Source organism: Gopherus evgoodei, chromosome 14, assembly GCF_007399415.2.
Source record: "Gopherus evgoodei ecotype Sinaloan lineage chromosome 14, rGopEvg1_v1.p, whole genome shotgun sequence".
Lineage (NCBI taxonomy): Eukaryota > Metazoa > Chordata > Testudines > Testudinidae > Gopherus > Gopherus evgoodei.
In genome coordinates this window covers 28,277,880-28,301,736 of record NC_044335.1, presented here as the reverse complement: position 1 = coordinate 28,301,736, position 23,857 = coordinate 28,277,880, and positions in this window count along the sequence as shown.

Sequence of the window (23,857 nt, the reverse complement as noted above, 5' to 3'; positions counted from 1 at the left end):
GACATAAAAAACTGACCTAGTTCACATTCACTTCAGCTTGCGCTACTGGGAGAAACAATTGCATGTTTTATGTAAACTGGATAATCGTTAATAGACTGGATAATTGCACCATCAAGATTTATTCTCATATATGAATAAGGATGTAAAACTTTAATATTTAAAAACCTTCAAAATCATTACCAAGACATATGGGTTTTTTATAATATTTACTGCGCAGTATCTCAGAGGTCCATCTTGTTAAGTGCCAGATTTAATTGAAGTGATTGTAATCATGCCACTATTTTGAAGAGGATCTGAACAAAATACGCATTATAAAGACATATTGACAGATTGAATAGATTTTATGGAATTGTGGAACTGCTCAGTTAAAATGTAGCTATATTACTGCATTAGGTAATTATTAGATTAACATAGCAGAAACTTCCCAGTGCTGTGGAAGTAGTGCTTCACAATATACACACAATGGAGGGGAAGAGAAAGTCATACGGCATATGTGATCTGGAGATGTGGGGGTGAACCAAACCTTGAAACTTTAGTGCGTTAGAAGTCTAGACCTGAATTTTGTGCCTTGTGCTGAGGTGTAGTTCCACGGTAGTCCCATGACAGTTAAAACTGTGATTATTCCTTTTTTAGCTTACTATAGTAAAATTGGAGCCATGACGTTATGACACATCCAAACCGACAATTTTATTCTTGCAGTGTCTCTACTGCTTTGCAATGTTTTTGGCACAATAATACAACATGTGAAATTCCCCATATCCACAGCAATGGTTGTCCTAAATGAGGGTGCATCCCCGCAAACTCTTTGCACAGATCTCTCCCATGATGGACAGCAGGATTCTGCACCATGGAAGCCCACTCATGCCCTATTCTGAGGACTTTAATGGGACTTCAGTGCCATACATGCCTTGCACTGATCTTGTATTGCATTCTCCTTGAATTTTGCCCTAGATGTGGTCAGAAACACAAACTGAGAAAATGTCTGAAATTTCATCAAATGTTGCATAAATGCCTTGGGGAAAAATTAGCTTTCAAAGGTATTTCACACAGATTAAGCCAAATGTGTCCATGTAACTGAAAATCAGTATGGTAGGGGCAAAGACCGTTTTGTAGGTACAGGGGAAGCTGCTTCTATTTGGCAAGTATAGCTAAATATTAGAGGCAGAAATGGATACTGGAGCACAATGAAAACTCTTAGCACAAATCTTATGTAATACTATAGCTAAGGAAACAGTACAGACACCTAATTCCACATTTGGTTCATATATTCAGGCTATTAAATATCAAGACAAGGATAAATAACTTACATCTTGATTTAAAAACAAGGATAACTTAATAACTTGCCAGACAGCAAATGTAGATGTACCATCTATCATAGTCATGGCAAATCCCAAAAGAATGGCCATGATGGGTCGGAACAATGGTCCATCTAGCCCAGTATCCTGTCTTCTGACAGTGGTCAGTGCCAGATGCTTCAGAGACAATGAACAGAACAGGGCAATTTCAAGTTATCTACCCCCTCTCATGCAGTCCCATCTTCTGGCAGTAGGAGGTCTAGGGATACCCAGAGCATGGAGTTCTGGCCATCTTGTCCAATGGCTATTGATGGACCTATTCACCAGGATTTATCTAATTATTTTCTGAACCCTGTTATACTTTTGGCCAAAGGGATATGGCCTCCATCCAAACTTGGTGCCATCTGGATTGATCTCTGGCAAGGTGCATAAGGTGTTCTGGTTGTATATTCAGTTTATGCCCCTACTGGCAATTTTTGTCACACCACTGACGCTTCCGACACCCATGTGATCACTGGCCATATAAAAGCATTCCATGGTATATACACTTTGGCATTAGTTGGCTTTCCCTTTTAATCATATGTCCATACCAAGAAAGCCACCAAATCTGAACCAATGCTGATGGATGCAGTTGCTGGGCTTGACTTCAAATAGCCTCTTTTTTGATCGTGTCCTGCCACTTGATAAGGAGAAGCTGATGAAGATGAGAACTGAAAACATTAATCTGGTGTTCTTCAGCCTTCCTCAGGCTTGAACACAGCTTTCTGTTCCATTATGGAGCTCTTTACATGTACCTTTAATAGCAGAAATAAAATTTCCAGACAGCAAATACAGATGTAGCCAGGGCTGGCTCTAGCAATTTCGCCGCCCCAAGCACAGCAGCATGCCGCGGGGGGTGCTCTGCCGCTCGCTGGTCCCGTGGCTCTGGTGGACCTCCCGCAGGCTTCTCTGCAGGGGGTCCGGTAGTCCCGCGGCTCCGGTAGACCTCCCGCAGGCTTGCCTGCTGATGCTCCACCAGAGCTGCGGGACCAGCGGACCCTCCGCAGGCATGCCTGCAGAAGGTCCACCAGAGCCCCCTGCCGTCCTCCTGGCAACCAGCAGAGCGCCCCCCCCCCGGCAGCGTGCCGCCCCAAGCAAGCGCTTGGCGTGCTGTGGCCTGGAGCTGGCCCTGGATGTATCCTCTATACTGGGGTAAAATTTTCAAAAGCACATAAATGATTTAGGAGCCTAAGTCACATTTTCAAAAGTGGCTTATGCACTAAGGTCCGGATCCTGAAAGGTATTCAGGCACCTAATCTCTATTGAAATCAACGGGAGCTAGACACCTAAGTCTTTTTAAAGATCTGGATCTTAGTGAGCCTAAGTCTCAGTGAAAGTCAAAGGGACTCAGGCTTTTACAGGCCAAACTTTCAAAGGCATTTAGGCACTGGAGGTGCAGCTAGGTGCCCCCACGGGATTTTTCAAGGTGACTAAGAAGGCTGAGCATCTAAGACCCATGGATTTCAATGGGATTTGGGTGCCTAACTCACTTAGATACTTTTAAAAATCCCAGTAGGTACCCATCTGCATCTTTAGGTATGTAAATACCTTTGACAATCTGGCCCTTAGGAACCAAGTCCCTTTGACTTTCATTGAGACTGAGTGTCTAAGTCACTTTTGAAAATGTTACTCTAGGACTAAAAACCTGCCTACTCCTACCCCGGCCACCCGAAATTTAGTCTATAAACACAACATGTGCTGAACATACTTCTTTGTAGCATACAGAAAGAACACAGGAGGCTAAGGTGTAGAATTCACAGATGTTTCCAAAAGCCTAGGATCGCTGGAAGGACAACACCACATTCAGACAGACAAATCAGTAACTGCAGTGAGTCAGTGAGCCAGTGATCAAATCTTTTACCCTAACAGATAAAGTAAAAATGAAATGGGCAATAGGGAAAATCCCAGGTGTTACTGAAAATATAATCTAGATAATTTAAGCTAAATATATGTTTTTAATTGAAAACCAAATAAGGTATGCAGGTGCATTGATCCCTATGATTTAAATAAAGCCATGCAATAAGAACATTATCCACTGAAAACTGTTGAAGTCATGACATCCAAGCAGCAATACGAAATTGCAGAGAGCCCATCGCATAGGCTAGGAGAGGGACTTAACTGATTTTGACAAAGAACCCTATTTACTGTTGATTGATTACAACTCTAACTTCATGGAGATTTCAAAGCTAACAGACAAGCAGCAGATTAGTGATTACCCATATCAAATTATAATTTGCAAGGCCTAGAATACCAGCAGGGCCAGCTTTAGGCTGATTCAGCCGATTCCCAGGAATCGGGCCCCGCGCCTAAGAGGGTCCCGCGCTGAGAGCCGGAGCCCTGGCCAGAGCGCGGCAAGCAGCCCCACTCTCCCGGCTGGAGCCCCGGCCAGAGCGCAGCAAGCCGCCCCGCAGCCCTGGCCGGAGCACGGCAAGCAGCCCTGCAGCCCAGCTCTCCCTGCTGGAGCTCCGGGCCCTTTTAATAGCCCCCATAGCCCTGGGATAGCAGGGGGCTCCGGGGGCTATTTAAAGGGCCGGGGCTCCAGCTGCCTCTGCCACCCTGTCCTTTAAATAGCTGCCAGAGCCTCGCCGCCCCCATGTATTCTCCAGGGCTCTTGCCACTATTTAAAAGGTCTGGGGCAGGGTAGAAGCAGGGGAGCCCCAGGCCCTTTAAATAACCCCCAGAGCCCTGGGATAGCGGGAGGCTTGGGGGCTATTTAAAGGGCCGGGGCTCCAGCTGCCTCTGCTGCACCCCCTGCCCTGCCCCCAGCCAGCTCTGCCCCCAGCCAGCTCTGCATTCTGTGCCCACAGACAGCCCCTGCCAAACCCCCTGCCCTGTCTCCAGCCACTCCCTGCCACACAACCCTGTGGCCCTGCCCAAAGCCAGCCAGCCCCCCCACAACCCTGCCCATACCAGCCCTGCAGACCCTGCCCACACCTAGCCCCAAACCCCCTGCCCTGTCTCCAGCCAACTCCGTTGCACTCCCCTGCCTGAAGCCAGCCAGTTCCGCACTCCTCTATCTCCAGCCCTCTCAACCCCTGCTGCATCCTCCTGTGGCCCTGCCTGAAGCCAGCCCGCCCCACACACCCCTGTCTCCAGCCAGCCCTGCACCCCTTTCCCTGCCTGCAGCTAGACCCTACCTCCAGTCAGCCCCTGCCGTGCCTCCAACCAGCCCCATGTCCACTGCTGCCCTGCAGTTCCCAGGGCAGTAACCCTGCACACCTGCTTCAATGGGGGGACAGGGAGCAGCTGGGACCCACACATGTGCACACCCACAAGGAGTGGCAGGGACCCACACATGTGAAATGGCGGTCATTAATAAGCAATCAACAGCATATATGATGCAATGTACATAATATATAATTGTATTTTTTATATAGTTATGGAAAGTAAATAATACATGGAAGAAATGAAAGGGTTTTTTTTTTACACTTTTTTTTTTTTTAGTCATCCCTGCCAGGGCCCCGCCGAAAATGTTCGAATTGGGCCCCGCACTTCCTAAAGCCGGCCCTGAATACCAGAGAGCCTGATTACTCATATTTTTTGCATTTCAACGGATGTGCTAAAACCTTCTGAGCACATAAGCTCCTCGCCACACAGTAACAGGATGGCCGAGTGAGCTAGTCAGACAATGTAACACATTGTCTGAAAAAGGACAAATGAACATGGTAACAACCAGTGACATTCCTGTTTGGTAACCACTGTTCTTTGAGATGTGTTACACTTGTCTGTACTACTTTATGGGTTCACGTGCTAGCCCAACATGGCCAGAGAACTTTTTCCCACAGTGGTACCCATTAAGGCAATGCACACACCCTGTGCACACTCCTGCTGTCAGGGTCAAGCTGCCCTGACCTGCCCACCCAGTTCCTTCATGCTGGAAGCCAGGAAATATATCAGGGTTAGAAGGGACCTCAGGAGATCATCTAGTCTAACCCCCTGCTCAAAGCAGGACCCACACCCAACTAAATCTCTGAATTGCCTGCTCAAGGATTGAACTCACAACTCTGGATTTAGCAGGCCAATGCTCAAACCACTGAGCTACTCCCATTTGCTGCCTTTCCTGTGGACTACATCTACATTCATGACTGTCTACAGTCACGTGCATTGCTGTGCCATAATCCCCCTATTGTCCACATTTGAAGCCCTGAAGCATGTTCCTGAAGGAAACTGCACGCTGCAAAAGCTAGCACGCTGAGGGGTGTATGTACACAACTTGGCTGTGGCATGGCCCTGTACCTGTTACACAATGCAGCATAGATGGGGGCAAAGGGCGTGTACCAGGTCTTGGGTATTGATAGTTCTCCAAGGCCATTCCAACAATGCATTGACCCTTACCCAAAGGTCCCTGATCCCCTACTCCATAGCCAGCTATAGTAGTGACCGACCCTGAGCACTTCAGAACAGTTTTCTGCTCCTAGTGCAGAGAGCGCATAAAGCACTTGGAAGTCACGTTCTGAAGGATGAAGGACTCTACCAGTTGCTCCGGGAGGGGACCCAGCACATTCCCATGCTGCAGTAAGCTGGACCAGGTGCTTACCACGGCTGCGAGTACAGAGATTGAAGTGACTCATGACCCCTTCTTAACCCCACTGGCCTTATTATATGATGAGACACCAATGAAGGGCAGGGCCGAGGAGGCAGGAAGGGCTTTGGAGGAAGCTCCGGGAGACCCTGAGGAAGAGGAGCATGTGATTCTGAACCAATTCCTGGCAGACCAGGTTGAGAACTCACCCCAGGGAATCTGAGAAGGACCCATAGTCACTGCAGCAACCAGAACGTGAGACTGGTAAGGTACAATGCACCACCTTTGCTCTGGTGATACAAGCCTGGAACTGCCCTCCATGCTGACATGGTCCCCAAATGAGACACAGCTATAAATCAGGGATTTTATTGAAATCCCATCAACCCCTGTACAGCATTTAGCAGAAGCCACACTAGATTGTTAATGAGCAGTCAGTGTGCCCTTGTGCCTGTACATATATTGGCCAGCACCCTGACCTCAATAGTCCCTGGGTTGTGTAGCCTGGGGAGAAAGGGAGGGAGGGACAATGGTTCCAAAAGCACCCAGGATGGGGAAAGATCCCTTTTCTGGCATTTATGTTTGTGCAAAGCCCCAATGCCATTCCTCTCCCTCTCCCCCCCTTCTATCCCTTTACAAACGGGAGTCGTTTGCAAGGGGTGGGGGGATGCTTGATCGCCTGCGTGCAGGCAAGATAGGTGCGGAATGCCTAGTTTGTGCATGCCCACCAGCAGAAAGGTAGGCACTTAGAGGACTTTACCAGTGGAAACTTAGGTGCCTGGGGACTTCGGGCACCAACAGGGCTGGGCGACAGATGAATGGGGATTTTGAAGATCTACATTTTGGACTTTGCCACCAAAAGTGGCAGTTAGGTGCCTAGATCCCTTTGTGGCTCATACCCTTTGGGTCACTGATATCTCTCCAGGGTCCCACTAAAGCATTTGTTCAACAGCACTTAGCTTCCTTTCAAAGCACACAGCATGACTGGGAGAGAGCCAGTGAGCAAGAGAGAAGCCAAAAGGAGGAAAAAGTTAAACAATGGACAAGCACACCTGGGTCCCCCTGTGCTTTCAATGGGAGCACTGCCTGTAGAAAGCATTCAGGGCTGATCACCAATCAAGACAGTGACATGCACTGTCACCTCCTTTCTCAGCCAAATCCCACTTCACCTTGCCCAGCCTATCCTATGCCTTGAAAGATGCATCGTGTTCTGCTGTGACCCCTGCAACAGTGTAGCTAGCTGGCTGCAGTCTGCATTTGCTCTTCTCAGCAGTAGCCATGCTGGGGCATCACTGAGTCATTCCATAGAAAGCGCAAGAGAGGAGTATGTTCAAAACAACATCCAGGGGCTTCATTAGGGTCCTTTAGCATTATTGCCAAGCACCCTCTTGCCACACAACGAAGATCAGGTTGAGCAGTCAGGCACCTCCTGAGGGAGAAGTGGGTGTTGAATGCCGGCCTTCTGTCGCCACTAAAGAAGGGCTATTACTCCAGGAAGCAGCAGTGAGGTTAATTTGGCACAGAGGCTCTTGGAGGGCCTGAGGTATTGGAAGCAGGTGTATTTGTCCACAGCATCTCGCTCTGGAACGTAGGCACTGAATACACTAAGGGTCAAGAAGTGCAGCAGATCTGTATTTCCCCAGGAAGATGTAATGGGCTATTCAAGGACCTTTATTTTAGAAACACTAATGTTCTGTCTCCCCCATCCCTTTGTTCTCCTGTTGTATCAGGCATGTGTACGCACATTGTGCCTGTCCGCACAGATTACTCTTGACAGGGAGACGTTGATAAGGAAACCCAGGGCAGGAGCATAATGCTGTTTACGGTCGCTGATAATGGCAATAATAAATATTTTATTCCCTCTCAGTTCTGATGAACCAGTGGAGTTTGATAAAACTGAGATTAAACCAACTGAAGAGCTTGGGGAGGACACAGGACTAAGTGTTTCAAAGAGAGCAGAGGCAGATTTACCGTCACGGGCAAGGAGAACACAAGCCACACACAAAGAGCTGGGAGCTGCGCTTCTGCAAACTCACGGCTGGATCAGATTGAGAGGGGCCTGTATTGCATCAACCCGACTTCAATGAATGTGCCCATGTGGAGCTGCTCTTGCAAAGTGTAAAAAGTCCATGTACCATAATGAGCACAGGAAAGAGTTGGTTATGTTCACATATGCCCAGTGATGAGCAGTTCCAGCTCTCTCTCTTCTCAACCCGAGTGTCTTAGAGTATTATGGGGACAATGTTTCCAAAAACACTCAGCAGCACCCACTTAGTCACCGAACTGAGCGGGCAGATTTTCAAATGACAACATGGGGTGCTGAGCCCTTCTGAAAATCTGGCACGTATTTTTCTGCCTAAACAGGAGCTGAACTCTTTTGAAAATCTGGCCCGTTTTGGTTGCTGAGTAACTGAAAATCTGGCTCTGAGCTCTTTCAAAATTCTGGCTGTTAACATCTTTCTAAACAAGATGCTCTGGCTCAACCAGAACTTATGGGCTTGACGCAGGAATTACAGGGTTAATTTGTCTGGCTTTTGTTATGCAGGAGGTCAGAGTTGCCCCTTCTTGCCTTAAATCTACTGAATATATCACTTTTCATCCACAAAGGATTCCAGAGAAAACTCTCCGTATAGACAGATACAGGAATCATTTAATCAGCCACCTCTGGGCACGAAAGCTGTCTAAGAGCACCCACAATATTACACGGAGGGTTAGAACAGAGTATGTTTAAAGCTGCAGAGAGAATTTGAAGTGGCAGAATATCCCCGATATTGTCCAAACAGCAACTGGGCCAGGATATTTGCGAATGTATTAGTGACATATACCTATTTGTGGAATTGTCTGGAAGAACTATTTCCACCCTAAGGAGTTCCTTAGAACTGCTTGCCTTGGGTGAAATTCATTCCAGGCTGGAGCATCTGTCCAAGCCATAGGCACCACTTACATCCTAGGTAAGCCGCAGGTATGACAGAAATGGTTCGGCCCAGCCCTTGTGTAGTCCCCTCTGACAGAGGCAAATGGCACCTAAAATGAGCAAATTTTTAGCATCCTTCTGCTCAGAATAGTTTCCCGAGACTATCCTGTGAATATTTCTGACTAATATGTTTCCAGAAATCAGGGCTGGACCATGAACATTTTGCAGACAGGAAGAAGTGATTACATACACCCAGCAACCCTCAGCACATATAATCAGGTTTGAACGTAGGATCCTCAGCACCACATCGCAGACCACCCCCACCTGAGCCTAATGCTGGTAGCAGTAGTAAGCTGTTATCCACTAGCAGTCTAGCCTGGAAAGGGGAATGCAAAACACACCAAGCTACATTCATGTAAAATATATTTGCAATGAATAATTTGACCAGCTCTAGCATGAAGCCTCCAGATGAATCAAGGAGTCTCTGACAGCAAATATTAAAAACCCTATAAAGCTAAAACAACCGAAGGAGCAGACTAGTGAGTCTCAATTTTAAAAGGAATATGCAGACTTCTCTGTTACATTGTATTTTATCAATTAACCTTAAGCAAGTGCACAGGTTTCTCTGGATCTCATTCTCATGCTGATATCGGGAGAAAAAGATACAAATTGTACGGACTTTTTTTTAGGAGCATATTTTTAATAACCAAAATGTTTCTGCACTTTGAATAATGAAAGTGACTTTTTCAAATGCTAAATTATTTCAAGCTGAGCTGTTGGAAACCATTAATAATTCAAGTAACTCTGCTTTGGGTAAGAACAGCATCTGTTGGAAGGTGTTAAAGCACAGGAATCACTTGCCTTTCAAAATTATTTTACCGTTTTCTCATTCCTGTTATGAGAAAAAAGGATGCGTTGTTAAGTGATAGGAAGAATGTGTCACTTCCTGAGCAAGTGGAGAGCGAATGACTGAAAAGACAGATTCCCATTGGGCCTAATCCTGATGTACTTTGCCCTCGCTCAAACAGAACTCCCACTTGTCATTAGTTTAACCACAAGATTAAAAGCTTACGGATCAGGCCCCTTAGAGATTGGGGTGAATTAATCAATGCAATTAAAACAAGATGGGTAGAACAGGATCCACAGCTGCATACTCCCAGGTCTGCAGACATTTAGATCCAGGGATTTGGCTCAGCTTATTACAATGCTGCCTTTTGCAATATTCAGACTAGATCTGAATTTAGAGTTCCAGCACCTCCTAAAATTGAGGATTGTTCAGATCTAGAATTTGGGCTGGAGCCTGTATCAAACAAGAACCATCTATAGTCTTTGCCTAAAATTCAGACTGACATGCAAACCATTTACAAAGTTCAGTTAACGTCTTCATCTTTTTGGAATCATTTCCATGTTGCACATCCTGTCTACAGGCAGACTTAGAGGTTCTGCAACCCCAAGACAGAAGGGTGAAAATGGGCGGTGTGATATACCAAAACCCCAACAGAGAAGAGATGAAAATAGAGTGCTAAATCTCCAACACAGGCAGTCAGGGCTGAATCCACTTGATGATGATTCTCCCATCCAGAGAGAGAGAGAGACAGTGTTGCTAACTCTCACAATTCAATTGCACATCTCATGCTATTTGGTGGTTTTCTTAAAGTCCCAGCCCCTGGAGTAAGATGATTATGGAAGAATCTGCTTTTGTTTTTTAAAAAAAGGTAATTTCATAGCTTTCATGGTTACAGAGAAAAGGCTAAAAAGGTGACTCCCTAACACCTCCAGAACCAGACAACAAACAAAAAGAAGCCTCCATTTATTATTTCTAAATATCATGATTTGTAAGCCAATCTCGTGTTTTAGGGGCCTGACTCTTGATTTTGAACACTTGAGGTAAGCAGTGCTGGAAACGCTGGATTTGACTAATACTGGAAGGTCTTTGGGGCAGTGACTGTCTTTTTGTTCTGTGGTTGTGCAGCATCTCGCACAGTGGAGTACTGGGTCCATGAGTGAGGATTCTAGGTGCGGTGATAATGATGATGAAGATGAAGATATGGGCTTCTCCTAGCAATCTGTACGGGAAGAGTCTTGTTTTCAAACACACGTACCAGCATCTAATTTATCGGTGTAGTTACCAGAGTTGTACATGTCAATCACCTAAGTTCCTGCACAAGTGAGTAATTGTGGTCATTTGAAAGTGCAGTTACCCAGTGTTTGCATGTGGTTGCAGTTAATGAGCATACAAATTAAGTGTGCAATTGGACATTTCACATTTTTAAATTTCAGGCCTTAAAATTTTCCACAGCTCTATGAATAAATGTCATTACAACCCTGCCCCCAAACTGACTTAGGTTTGGGTACAAATTCACATCTCATCTCAGATTTGTCTCACCGTTCACTCTGGTTAGAATGACCACTGCTGTTAAGCAAAGTCCAATTTGGAATGAACCTGGCCCAATTCCAGTATTCTCTACCCCAAGTATTCTAAAGTTGTGAGTCAGACATCAAAAAAAATCATGATATTGGCAGACAAATTCTGAGATTTAAAAAGTAATAATGTTTGGTTCTTTTTACTTGACTTCTGGTGTTTTTCTCTGAAGCCATGAGGACTAGAAAATTACATTTTTAAAAAATGAAAGCTGAGATGCTCAAGTAATCACCTAACTCCAGGAGTCAGGGCTTGAAGGAAACCCCAAAATCCAAGAGTTGGTAATACTGTGATTCACCTTTCTGATGTGAAAGTGGAAAAAACATGACACTTTCATTAATGGATTTTTGGTTCATTCATCACCCAAACTGAAAGTGAATATAAGGGTGTGCGACCCTTGACAAACTGCAACGATCAGATGAGCACAGATGTGGAAATTCAAATAAGGATCTAGACTTTGAACAGCCCAAATTTCTAGGGTTGTTTAGCTAGAGTTTAGTCCCATTTCTTACTGAAACCAAAGAAAAGGCTCGATTAATTCTTATGATCTGAAACCAGAAAGTTATACATTGCTCTAATTATTCACTGAAACCTATTCATTTAAGGGTAAACTTTAAGGACTAGCTAAAAGGGAAGTTAATATACAGGATACCCCTGTGCTAATCTCACTGATGTCAGGGGTTCCTTTGAAATGAGATCTGAAGGATTGATTAAAAGAAATCAATGGACTGAGAGGTCTGGTCTGCATTGCGCGTTTATACTGATTTTAGCAGCGTTAAACCGATTTAACGTTGCACCCGTCCACACAACGAGGCCCTTTATATCGATATAAATGGCTCTTTAAACCAGTTTCTGTAATCCTCCCTGATGAGAGGAGTAGTGCTGACATTGGTATTACCATATCGGATTAGGGTTAGTGTGGCCGCAAATCGATGGTATTGGCCTCCGGGTGGTATCCCACAGTGCACCACTGTGACCGCTCTGGACAGTAATCTGAACTTGGATACACTGGCCAGGTAGACAGGAAAAGCCCCGCAAACTTTTGAATTGCATTTCCTGTTTGCCCAGTGTGGAGCTCTGATCAGCACGGGTGGCGATGCAGTCCCAAATCCAAAAAGAGCTCCAGCATGGATCGTACGGAGATACTGGATCTGATCGCTGTATGGGGAGACAAATCGGTTCTATCAGAGCTCCGTTACAGAAGATGAAATGCTAAAGCATTTGAAAAAAATCTCCAGGCTATGATGCAGAGTCCACAGCACAGTGCTGTGTGACAAGCGTAACGGAAAACCAAAGAATCAAATGGACGCTTATGGAGGAAGGGAGCGGGGGACTGAGGACTCCAGCTATCCCACAGTCCCTGCAGTCTCCAAAAAGTATTTGCATTCTTGGCTGAGCTCCCAATGCCTGTAGGGTCAAATACGCTGTCCAGAGTGGTTCAGGGTATATCTCGTCAATTTACTCCCCCTCCCACCCCCATGAAAGAAAAGGGAAAAAAATCGTTTGATGACTTTTTTCAATGTCACCATATGTCTACTGCATGCTGCTGGTAGACACGGTGCGGGGTCAATGAACAGCAGCATCGTCTCCCCTCCCTTCCCCAGTGGCAGATGGTACAGTGCAGTAGGACTGGTAACCGTTCTCAACATCAGCCTGTGAGTGATCCTGGCTGGCCTCAGGTGAGATCGGCTGGGGGTGCCTGGGTAAAAATAGAAATGCCTCCTGGTCATTCCCAATAGATGGTACAGAATGGCTGGTAACCATCCTCATCATAGCAATTGGGGGCTGAACTCCATCAGTGCCCCTGCTTTCATGTCTAAAGAAAAGATTCTGTACTGCCTGGACTATCATAGCAGCGGGATGCTGCGCTCCTCTCCCCTCCACAGTTTAATGTCCTGCCTGGACTATCATAGCAGCTGGACGCTGCCTCCTCTTCATTTTATCTCACTAAAAAGTCAGTGTTTCTTATTCCTGCATTCTTTATTACTTCATCACACAGATGGGGGGACCCTGCAATGGTAGCCCAGAAGGGTTGGGGGAGAAGGGAAGCAACTGGTGGAGTTGTTGCACGGACACCCCCTAGAATAGCATGCAGCTCATCATTTCTGTGGGATCTGACACGAAGCAGCTGTGCTCTCTGGTTCTCTGATACACTGGTTCTCTAGTACACTTGCCCCATATTCTAGGCAGGACTGACTCTATTTTTAGATACAACATAAAGGAGGAAATGATCCAGGGGATCATTCCCATTTTTGTCTTTGCGCCCCCAGCCGACCTCAACAAAGGTCAGCCAGGAGCACCCATGACAGCAGCAGATGGTACAGAATGACTGATAACCATCATCTCATCACCAATTTACAATGGCACAGCAGACAGTGGTACAGAATGACTGGTAACCATCTCTGCTACCTTGCAAAGGCAAATGAATGCTGCTGTGTAGAGCTGGAGTACCGTGTCTGTCAGCGGCATCCAGTACACATATGGTGACAGTGACAGAAGGCAAAACGGGCTCCCTGGTTGCCATGCTGTGGAGTCTGCCAGGGAAATCCAGGGAAAAAGGGAGCTAAATGATTGTCCGCCATTGCTTTCACGGAGGAAGGAATGAGTGACGACATTTACCCAGAATCACCTGCGACACTGTTTTTGCACCATCATGCATTGGGATCTTAACTCAGAATTCCAATGGGCGGGGGCGACTGCGGGAACTATGGGATAGCTACGGGATAGCTACCCACAGTGCAATGCTCCGGAAATCGACCCTAGCCTCGGTATATGGACTCACACCTCCGAATTATTGTGCTTTGTGTGGCTGCGTGCATTCGACTTTATATAATCTGTTTTACAAAACTGGTTTATGTAAAATCGGAATAATCCTGTAGTGTAGACGTACCCAGAGAGGCATGGCTGGTTTCAGAAGCTCAGTTCTGGGCTTTTGCCTTTGGATTACAAGTGATCACAGATCCAGATAAATATTCAAAATATTGTGAATGGGTCTGATGCATTTTTTAATTGTTCATTCAGATACTGTTGGAGCAACTAATTAGGAATAGTCTGCAGCTCATTAATACTCACTTTTTTAAACCACTGCCAGATTTTGGACTAGGAGGATCTGGCTGTGTTCTTAGGCTGCAAGGATAGACCTGTATGAATAACCAATTGGGGGAGAGTGCAGAAAAGAGAGTTTCAACAGAACTGCAATTTAAAAAAAATAATAATTGCAGAACAACCTACAATTAATTTTTTAAAAATTTTTTAAGGAACCAGAAAAGTAAAATGACAACATTTGCTTTGTCCTAAGATAAAATGTTTTGTCTATTCAGGGAGGTGGGGAGTTAACCTTAAAAAAAAAAAGACTATAATGGAAGCGGTTTGACAGGTGCCAGATGGCACTGACTAATGGGCATCTGGAACTGGAAACCTCACCATGAGGTGTTTGGCTGCTCTCATTCTTTTAAGTTGTGGTAGGAAAGTGGGTCTGAGGCTGGAATGCGGAGCTCATTCCATAGGTGCTGGAACTAGGAGTGCAGGGGGGTGCTGCCGCACTCCTGGGCTTGATATGGGCAGGGGCAGCTCTAGCTTTTTTGCCTCCCCAAGCACAGGCAGGTAGGCTGCTTTTGGCGGCTTGCCTGTGGGAGGTCCCTGGTCCCACAGATTTGGTGACTTGCCTGCGGGAGATCCGCTGGTTCCACAGCTTTGGCGTACCCGCCACCGAATTGCGGCTGAATCCATGGGACCTATGGACCTCCAGCAGGCAAGAGGCCGAATCCGTGGGACTGGCAGACCTCCTGCAGGCCAGTTGCTGAATCCACGGGACCAGCGGATCTCCTGCAGGCAAGCCACCGAAGGCTGCCTGACTGTTGCCTTTTCAGGGACCAGCAGGACACCCCCCACGGCTTGCCACCCCAGGCATGCGCTTGGAGCGCTGGTGCCTGAAGCCACCGCTGGATATAGGATTTATAGTGTGGTTTAATGGTTCTCAGTGCCTCCACTACACAAATCGTTCCAGTGCCCTTGGCTAATTCTCTCTTTCATAAGCAGGGGGGATGGAACAATTTTTATAGTGGGGGTGCTAAGAGCCATTGAACCAAACTGTAAATCCTGTATCTGATGAAAACTACTTCAAGCCAGGGGGTGCAGGAGCACCCCTAGTTCCAGCACCTATGTTCATAAGCCAATAAAGGGATAAGTCCTAGTCACAGCACAGTCCCTGAAGAGTTATCCAAATGCCGATTCCTGGGAGATCTAAGTCTCAGCAAGAGGTTTTTGAAAGTATCAATAACAGATTTACTCATCAGGATGAGTGATTCCTTTTTGTTTAAAAAAAAATTTGTGAAACTTGTTTTACTGTACAGGCATTGTCTGTGTTCTCCATTCTGTTCTGTAGTGTATATCTCACCTCTTTTATAATCCACTGTATGCATTCCAAGCCAATTGTTTTTTTGTTTTTTTTTATGTTAGAATAAACTTGCTTGTCATGTTCTGCATTATCATCGTCTTTTTATTTATTTATTTGCCAACAGGTGCTAAACAAGGAAGGAATAAGTCTGACATAACCACCTAAGATTACTATCTGGATGATGAAATTGATGTTGCTAGCATGATTTAAAATACCTGTTAGCACCTGGTTAGACACAGTCTAACATCTTTACCATCAGACTGGCTGCTTAGGTTGTAACCTGGAGGGTTAGATCCTTACAGCAGTCAGGAACCATATGGTTGTTCTGAAAGCAAAATTCCAGTGGAACAGTCAGTTGTAACTCTTATTAATGATTTATATTGCAGTCATGCCCAATGGCCCCATTCAGTGTCTGGGCCCCAGATAAAGGATGCTATGTACTCAAAGATGAAGAGGAGATGGTTCCTGGTCTGAAGACCTTAACAAGTCCATGGGGTGGAATCCCAGCCCTATTGAGATCAATAGCAGATTTGCCATTGACTTCAGTGTGGCCTGGATTTCACACCATATGAATGTCACTTTTCAGGAGGTGCATCGTTTATGTGACACCAAGGCTCCAATCACGCAAAACACGTGCATGTGCTGAACTTTGTGAACTGTGAGTAGAGTTCCAGACTTTGCAGGATTGGGGCCTAAAGCAGCTAAACACACCACCCAGTTCTGGGAGACATATTTAATTGTGGTAGCATGTGACAATATCTAGCCATGATTCCTAATAAAAGTCTCCTGAAAAGGCCCTGGCTGCTTTGCATTTTCCTCTCCACTGTGACAGCTACAAAAGGACCAGGCAGCTGCTATCCTTGCTAAAATTTCCAGGGGACTAGCCTGACAATTTTTCCAGTGCAAACTGGAAATGTATTTTGTTTTACGGGATCCACACTGATTAATGAAGAGAGGAACACTTGCTCTTCATCGTTTCAGCTCAGACATAGCACAAAGGTAGAGATTCATGCTAGTAAAACATAACCAATTGGTGTTTAAGTGCAACAAATCATCTTTGCTCTGAATCAATACATTCTAAACTATTGAGTTTAACAGTGTTAATAAAGCATTAGGAGAGAGATTGAAGCTTGAAGTAACAGAAGAAAAACAGCCCTATGCTGTAGTAACAGAAATGAATTCGATTTGGTTTCCCACCTGTATGGAAATGGCCTACGTGCTTAATAGGAAAAACACATATTTATTCCCTGGGCTAGTTCTTATAACTACTCCAACTGCTGAGCAATTTAAAACCTATGCATTTTTATAAGCGTCCATTTTTTACATCTGATGGAAATAACCCTTTGGCACTGGTTAAATATAAATGGAAAAAACAGGGGGGATGCATTGCCAGAATACTAATAGAACAGCTGTAAGGGATCAAGAGCACTTAACTGTGCAATTCAGATCTGTTTCTATTATGGGATAGAATGATCCTGAATGCAGAATACAAACATACATAAAGGTGGTGACCATGCGAAAAATCCTGAAGCACGTGCTCAACTATGGATCCAGCTGATAAAACTTGGAGGTTGTTTCAGGAAGAATGAGGGTCTGGATGGGGGTACGGATTCCTTTTATTAAGAGAATGAGGTTTTGTGGGGCTGCAGTGTGCGTGTGTGTGTGTGGGGGGGGGTATCCAGTCTGTTTTGTTTTGCCAAAGGCCAGTGGTTTGCTACTGTCATTTTTGTCTCTGATTGTATTGCACTCTTTTTATAATTATATGGTACAATCAGAACAAATAAATAAATAAATTCATCACATGGCTCTGCAATTTATATGTTTTGTTTATCATGCAGCTTTGATCACCTACCTTCTGCCCACTAATCCATCTCCCCAGAATTTATTCCAATAATCAAACTTCCCCATGCCTTTGTCACTCATAATTCAGCTGTACAAGGTCATGCTCTTACAATCTTTATACCAGGCTACACCATGGTGTGTGTGGGGATATACATGTGCATGTGTATACATGGACACACACATATATTAGTTACAAATATCTCCATTACAAGAATGTTACAGTCGCAATGTCAAGCACTCAAAAGTTAGGAAATGCCAGTATTATGGCACCCTGGGTTCAGCTACTTTGTGCACATGCAGTATGATATGGTCTTTAATTACATGATCACATAATATTTTTCCATATTTATAGAGAAAGATACTATATAGTATACACTTCAAGTGCAAAATTCAATTCAACCTTAACTATGGAACCATTTTACACACACACACACACACACACACACACTGCATACAAATACACAGCATTCAAGTACTCAAAAGGCAAGAAAATCCATATTAAGGTGAGAAAGCAACCTTAATGCTTTAAAATGTAGTGTCTCTTCATATCATTTTACAGTGAATTAGTTGTCAATGTGATATGCAATACATACTGTAACTTCTTATACAGTTATACGTCATATGTATATGACAACGAACATGGTCTTCAGATATCAGAGGGGAAGCCGTGTTAGTCTGGATCTGTAAAAGCAGCAAAGAATCCTGTAGCACCTTATAGACTAACAGACGTTTTGGAGCATGAGCTTTCGTGGGTGCTCCAAAACGTCTGTTAGTCTATAAGGTGCCACAGGATTCTTTGCTGCTTTTACATGGTCTTCAGACTTGACTTTTAATAAGTTCTAGAAAACAAGCCATATTTGACAAAATTTGGCTTATTAGTTATGTACTACTTATAGTTCAGAAATGAACTTGTGTGTAATTATGGAAAGGACTTTCCATATTTTAAGATGAGGACAAAGCAGAGACACTTAAGACTGAGCTTTTAGCATTAACTCTCCCATGTGTAATTGATTTCTCAACTGTAATATTATGTTCAAACTATTTTAACCCATACTGACAAAGCACGGCTCTTTCTCCCTTTCTAGTGGCCAGTCCGTGTATGAGTCTGCTACATTCTATGCACTAATAGACACGGGAAACATTTTCAAATGCACCTAAGTCACTTAGGAACTCTTGAAAACTTAAGTTGTGGTTCTTTAGCTCAAGTGGTAGCAGAGATTCATGCTTTTAGCTTCCAACTTCAACCCTTGCTGCCAATGACCCACCCAAGTGCATCAGGTTACATGTGAATTGTTTGTGCATAAATATTTCAATGCACAGCGCTAGGGAATTTTTATTGCCATGAATTTGGAATCACCGGAGAATGTGGAAAATGTAAATATGAGTTAAATGAGACATAGTGCTTTGAGCACAGGGCCTAACATTAACAAATTCTGAGTTCAAATCTTAGTTGTATCGCTGACTCCTGTGATATACCGGGGCACAATCCAGGCTGTGAGGGGCTGTCACCTTGACCCTGCAACCTTGGGTGCCTTACAATGCCTTGCTGTTGTAGCTCCCACCTGGGCTGCTCACAAACGTCTTTTCCGCATGCAAGCTGCACCCTTAGGCCATGTCTACACTACAGAGTTAAGTCAACTTAAGTTACATCACCGATCGTAAACCACTGTAATTACATCACCTGAGAACGTTCACACGATGCTTCTTAAGCTGGCAGAGTGAGTCCAAATAGAGCTGGTGCTCTAGCACTGACAGAGAGAGCGAGAGAGCAATGCACTGTGGGAAGTTATCCCGTGCAAATCGCCACCTTCTCCTGCTAGAAGTTCTGGGAATGACTCACAGTGCATCATGGAGGTAGAATCACTGCTCTGTGATGCAGTTTTCTCCATTCCATAATTCCAAGGGCTTCTGACTGTGTTTTCAGCTACCCCTGTAAACTGTGCACCTGCCATCTCTGCCTGACAGCTTGGATCCTGCACTGTTCACCTGTCTTCTGAGGAGTGCTATGAACACAATGTGACTGATCTTGCAGTATTTCAGGAGCTGCAAATCTGAACAGGAAGCTGGGCTGCCTGCCCTGCTGTGTGCCATGGAAAGAAGCCACTCACGATTGATGTTGGCATTCACAGAGCAGTTGCACATGGTGCTATTGGGCTCAGAAAACAAGCATCAAGTGGAGGGATCAGATTGTGATGGAGGTCTGGGATGAGGAGCGGTGGCTGCAGAACCTCTGTAGGATCAAAGCCACCATCTTTGAACTCTGTGTACAGCTTGCCGCCTCCCTGCAGCTCAAAGACACCAGAGTGAGAGCTGCCCTCACAGTGGAAAAGCACGTGGTGATCACTTTGTGGAAGTTGGGGATTTCAGACTGCTACCAGTCAGTCATGAATCACCTTGGAGTTGGGAAGTCCACCCTGGGGGGGGGGGGCGATGATGCAAGTGTGCAGGGCCATTTTATCAGGACAATACTGACCATCAGATTATGAGTTTTTCAAATGATACCCCACAAGGCATATCTTGTACAAAGATTATTACAATAGTGTGAATACAGAGGGGTTTTCCATCACAACTCCCTCTCTGGCCTTGAGCAAGTCACTTTTGTCTTGCTTGTATGCCTAACAATAGGCTGTTACTGAAGCAACCAGATAAATGTCTAATTACTCATTTGTCCACAATTATGATAACTGTGCATTTAAATTAGGCACATATATCCAAGCCCATGTCTGGAAACCTGGACCTTAAATTGCTCAGTGCCTCAGTGTTCCTATCTGTAAAATGGAGACCTTAATATTTAACTATCACCTTTTTTCTTTCTTTTTTGAGGGATGAGGATGCATTAGCTAGAAAATATTTGTGCAGCACATTGGAGTTAAAAAGCCATTAGATGTGCCAAGTATTTGTGCAAGGGCTTCCTCACCTGCCTCACGTTGGTTATTGTGCAGTACAATAGATGTCATGGCTACACAGAAAAGGGGAGTGGTTTTTGGAATTGCCCAAAGAGTGAATAAAAGCACATCCTAATTTAAGAAAAAACATAGGCAGGGAAGGTTGGCCCTTATAAAAACACTACCAGGCACCTGGGTAGGTAATCTGCATCTACTGATTCTACAGTACAAAGTAGCATCATTGTGTTCAGAAAAGGAAGTCCTTGGGAATATAAAGGTATCCTGTGCTGTAATTAATGAGTTGGATTTCAAGACTCTATATTAGCTAGAGTTCCCCTGCCTGATTCTAGTATTAAAGCATTTAAATTCAGCCAATCCCAAGAGTGATGGGGGAATACAAGGAGATGTCCACTCGGGAAATGGAGCATCAGATGATATTCTCCTTTGCCAATGGCTATTAGCTAGGATGGTGTCCCTAGCTTTTGTTTGCCAGAAGCTGGGAATGGGCGAGGGGAAGGATCACTTGATGATTATCTGCTCTGTTCATCTCCTCTGGGGCACCTGGCATTGGCCGCTGTCAGAAGACAGGATACTGGGCTAGATGGACCTTTGGTCTGATCCAGTATGGCCATTCTTATGATACTGGGACACTTAGACTCACAGGCCTGGTTCACACTTAAACAAAGTCTATAGAGACATAGTTAGGTCTGTCAGGGGTGTGAGAAAACCACATCCCCTAGCGACATCGCTACAGCAACAAAAAACTCCCCATGTAGGTACAGCTATGCTGACAGGAGAGTGTTTCTGGCAGCATAGGCATGTCATCAGGGCCGGCTCCAGGCCCCAGCGCGCCAAGCGCATGCTTGGGGCGGTATGCCACGGGGAGCGCTCTGCCGGTTGCCGGGAGGATGGCAGGCAGCTCTGGTGGACCTCCCGCAGGTGTGCCTGCGGAGGGTCCGTTGGTCCCGCGGCTCCGATCGAGCTTCCGCAGGCACGCCTGCGGGAGGTCCACCGGAGCTGCGGGACCAGCGAGCGGCAGAGCACCCCCCTTGGCCTGCTGCCGTGCTTGGGGCTGCAAAATGGCTAGAGCCGGCCCTGCAAGTCATTCAGAGAGTTGGATTCTTTCATCAACAGAAAAACTTCTGGTGGCATATGCTGCACCTAGGCTAGAGGTCTGTAGCATTGTTGTGGCCACAGCAACATTCACATCACTCCATCAGTTGCCCTGGTATGAGATCTCAGAGTATCTGATCGATCCCAAAACCTTTGAAGTCAATAGAATGTTTCCCAGGGGCTTTGGATCAGGCCCTAAGTGGATAGCAAAGGCAACAGCTACTCCATGCCTAATCGATTCTATTTTGCTTGTTCTATAGTAGGATGGTGCTCGCCCCATCTGTGCCTGAAGGAAAACAGCTTTTATTCCTAGAAGTGCATGCCAGCCTTTGTAATAAGCTCGAGTCAATCACGAGCCTCCGAGGATTCATTTGCTTTAATTTAGGTTCTGTGTGTACGCATCTCTGTTATTTGCTAGCACCCAAAGAGCTGTTACTTTCATTATCCTGCTTCATAAATATAAAATAATGCCAGATAAACTGCACAAAGCCCCCTATTGGCTCCGGCATGACTGACAAGGGGGTTATTTACTAACTTCTTGGCCTTTGGGCTAGCTACGATAATGCAAGTTTCATCTCTATCATGTCCTCTCACAGTGGTCTATATCCCATCTCCTTCTACGAGATGGACTAACCTGTGCTTTCCTCTCCACCATCCATGACTGGTCAGGGATTCCAGCTTCTGCTTTTAACTTTCTAGTTGCTCTTCCTTTGTTTCTGACTCAGCCTTCATTTTTCTTACACCTGGTGTAAGCAAGTAAGCTCTGTACAGTCTGCAAACAGGGTGCAAGGGACAGTCTAGTTCATATGGCCCTGGCCTGGGACACAAAAAGACTAGGCTTCATTTTCTAGTTCAGCCCCAGACCCAGTGTATGACCTAAGTCAAGTCACTCAATCTACTCTGTGCTTCACTTCTCCACCTGTAAAATGGGGATAATAGCAGGCCCACCTCACAGCAAGGCTGAGGGTAAAATCTTCTGACAATTGTGAGGTGCTCAGATACCATGGTAATGAGGGCCAGAAAAGTACCTAGATGGATGACTTGCCACAGATGCCGCTTGAAGTCTTTAAATCATGATCTGAAGCAGAGGTTAGAGATTATTACAGGATGGGGTGGGTGAGGTTCTGTTGCCTGTGCTATACAGAATGTCAGACTAGATGATCACAATGGTCCCTTCTGGTCTCAGAGTCTAACCATAGCTGCTACTGGCTTAGGGCCTGATTCAGTGACCAGTCAAGACTCCCACTGACTTCCCTGCGTGTTGGACCAGGCTCTTCGCCAGAAGCTAACTCCTCTTTGACTTCCGTATTACAGCAGTGTCCTCAGACTGAGGGTACGTCGATACTGCAATCATGGGGTGTGAGTGCAGCTCAAGCTGAGCTAGCTCTGGTCAAAGCTACCATGATTGCAGGATAATGTATCCCGAGTCTTAGCAGCGCCTCCCAGGACCAGAATTGCATCTTGGAGGAAGGATGCTGGTTCCCAATCATGGGAGAGAGAGAGAGAGAGAGAGAGAGAGATTGAGTTTCAGCTAGCTTGAGCAGCCAACATTAGCTGAAGCTGGGATCTTTGTGCACTGGGGAGGGCATGAGAGCCAGTTGTACAGTTATTACTCTGGACATTCGTATCGTGAGCTGCTTGGCTGTTTGTCACCAACATCTACTCTTCCCTTACTCCTGCTCTCCACTTCTCTATCCCACCTTCCTCCTCTCTCCCTCCCAGCCTTCTCCCTTCCTTTAGTCTTTCCTCTTACCTAACTCCTACTGACAAAATCTCTACCCTCCCCTCGCCCCACACAAAAAGCAACCTGTGGCACTAACATGACATCACCTTGTTCACTGTCTGTGTGTGTTCTAACCCGTTCCCTTACCCTGGGTCCATCATTCTGTTTAGCTTGTAAGCTCCTGAGGGCAGAGACTGTCATTGAGTACATCAAGGTGTCATTGCGCTTGGGTAGGGACCCCCTCGTTAGCACTCATTGAGTGGTGGGACAGGCTAGCTGTCTCTGACTTTAAGGCCAGAAGGGACCATTATGATAGTCTAATTTGACCTTCTGAGTCCTATCCCATTCAAAGGCTCTAATCATATACTTTGGATGAGTAGCCTGTCCGCTCCCTTGCTATTTGTGGCACACTAGCTTGATCACAGCTAGCATGGGTATGTCTTCCAGAGCTGGATATTACACCTCCGGCTGCAGTGTAGAGATATTCAAAGCATACGTACACCTCTGAGCACAATGGGGATCTGATATAAGCTGGGACCTCTGGGAGGTAATTAATACAAACATGGTTATTTCTGTTGTGTGGACAGGGACTGACCTGCAGTAACACAGGTATCCAGCTTCGCCTCCCAGTATAACTCTCCTGAAGTCAGACTTAGTTACTCCAAGCAAACGTTTGGCCTAATGCATCTGGCTGTCATTTGGGAAACTT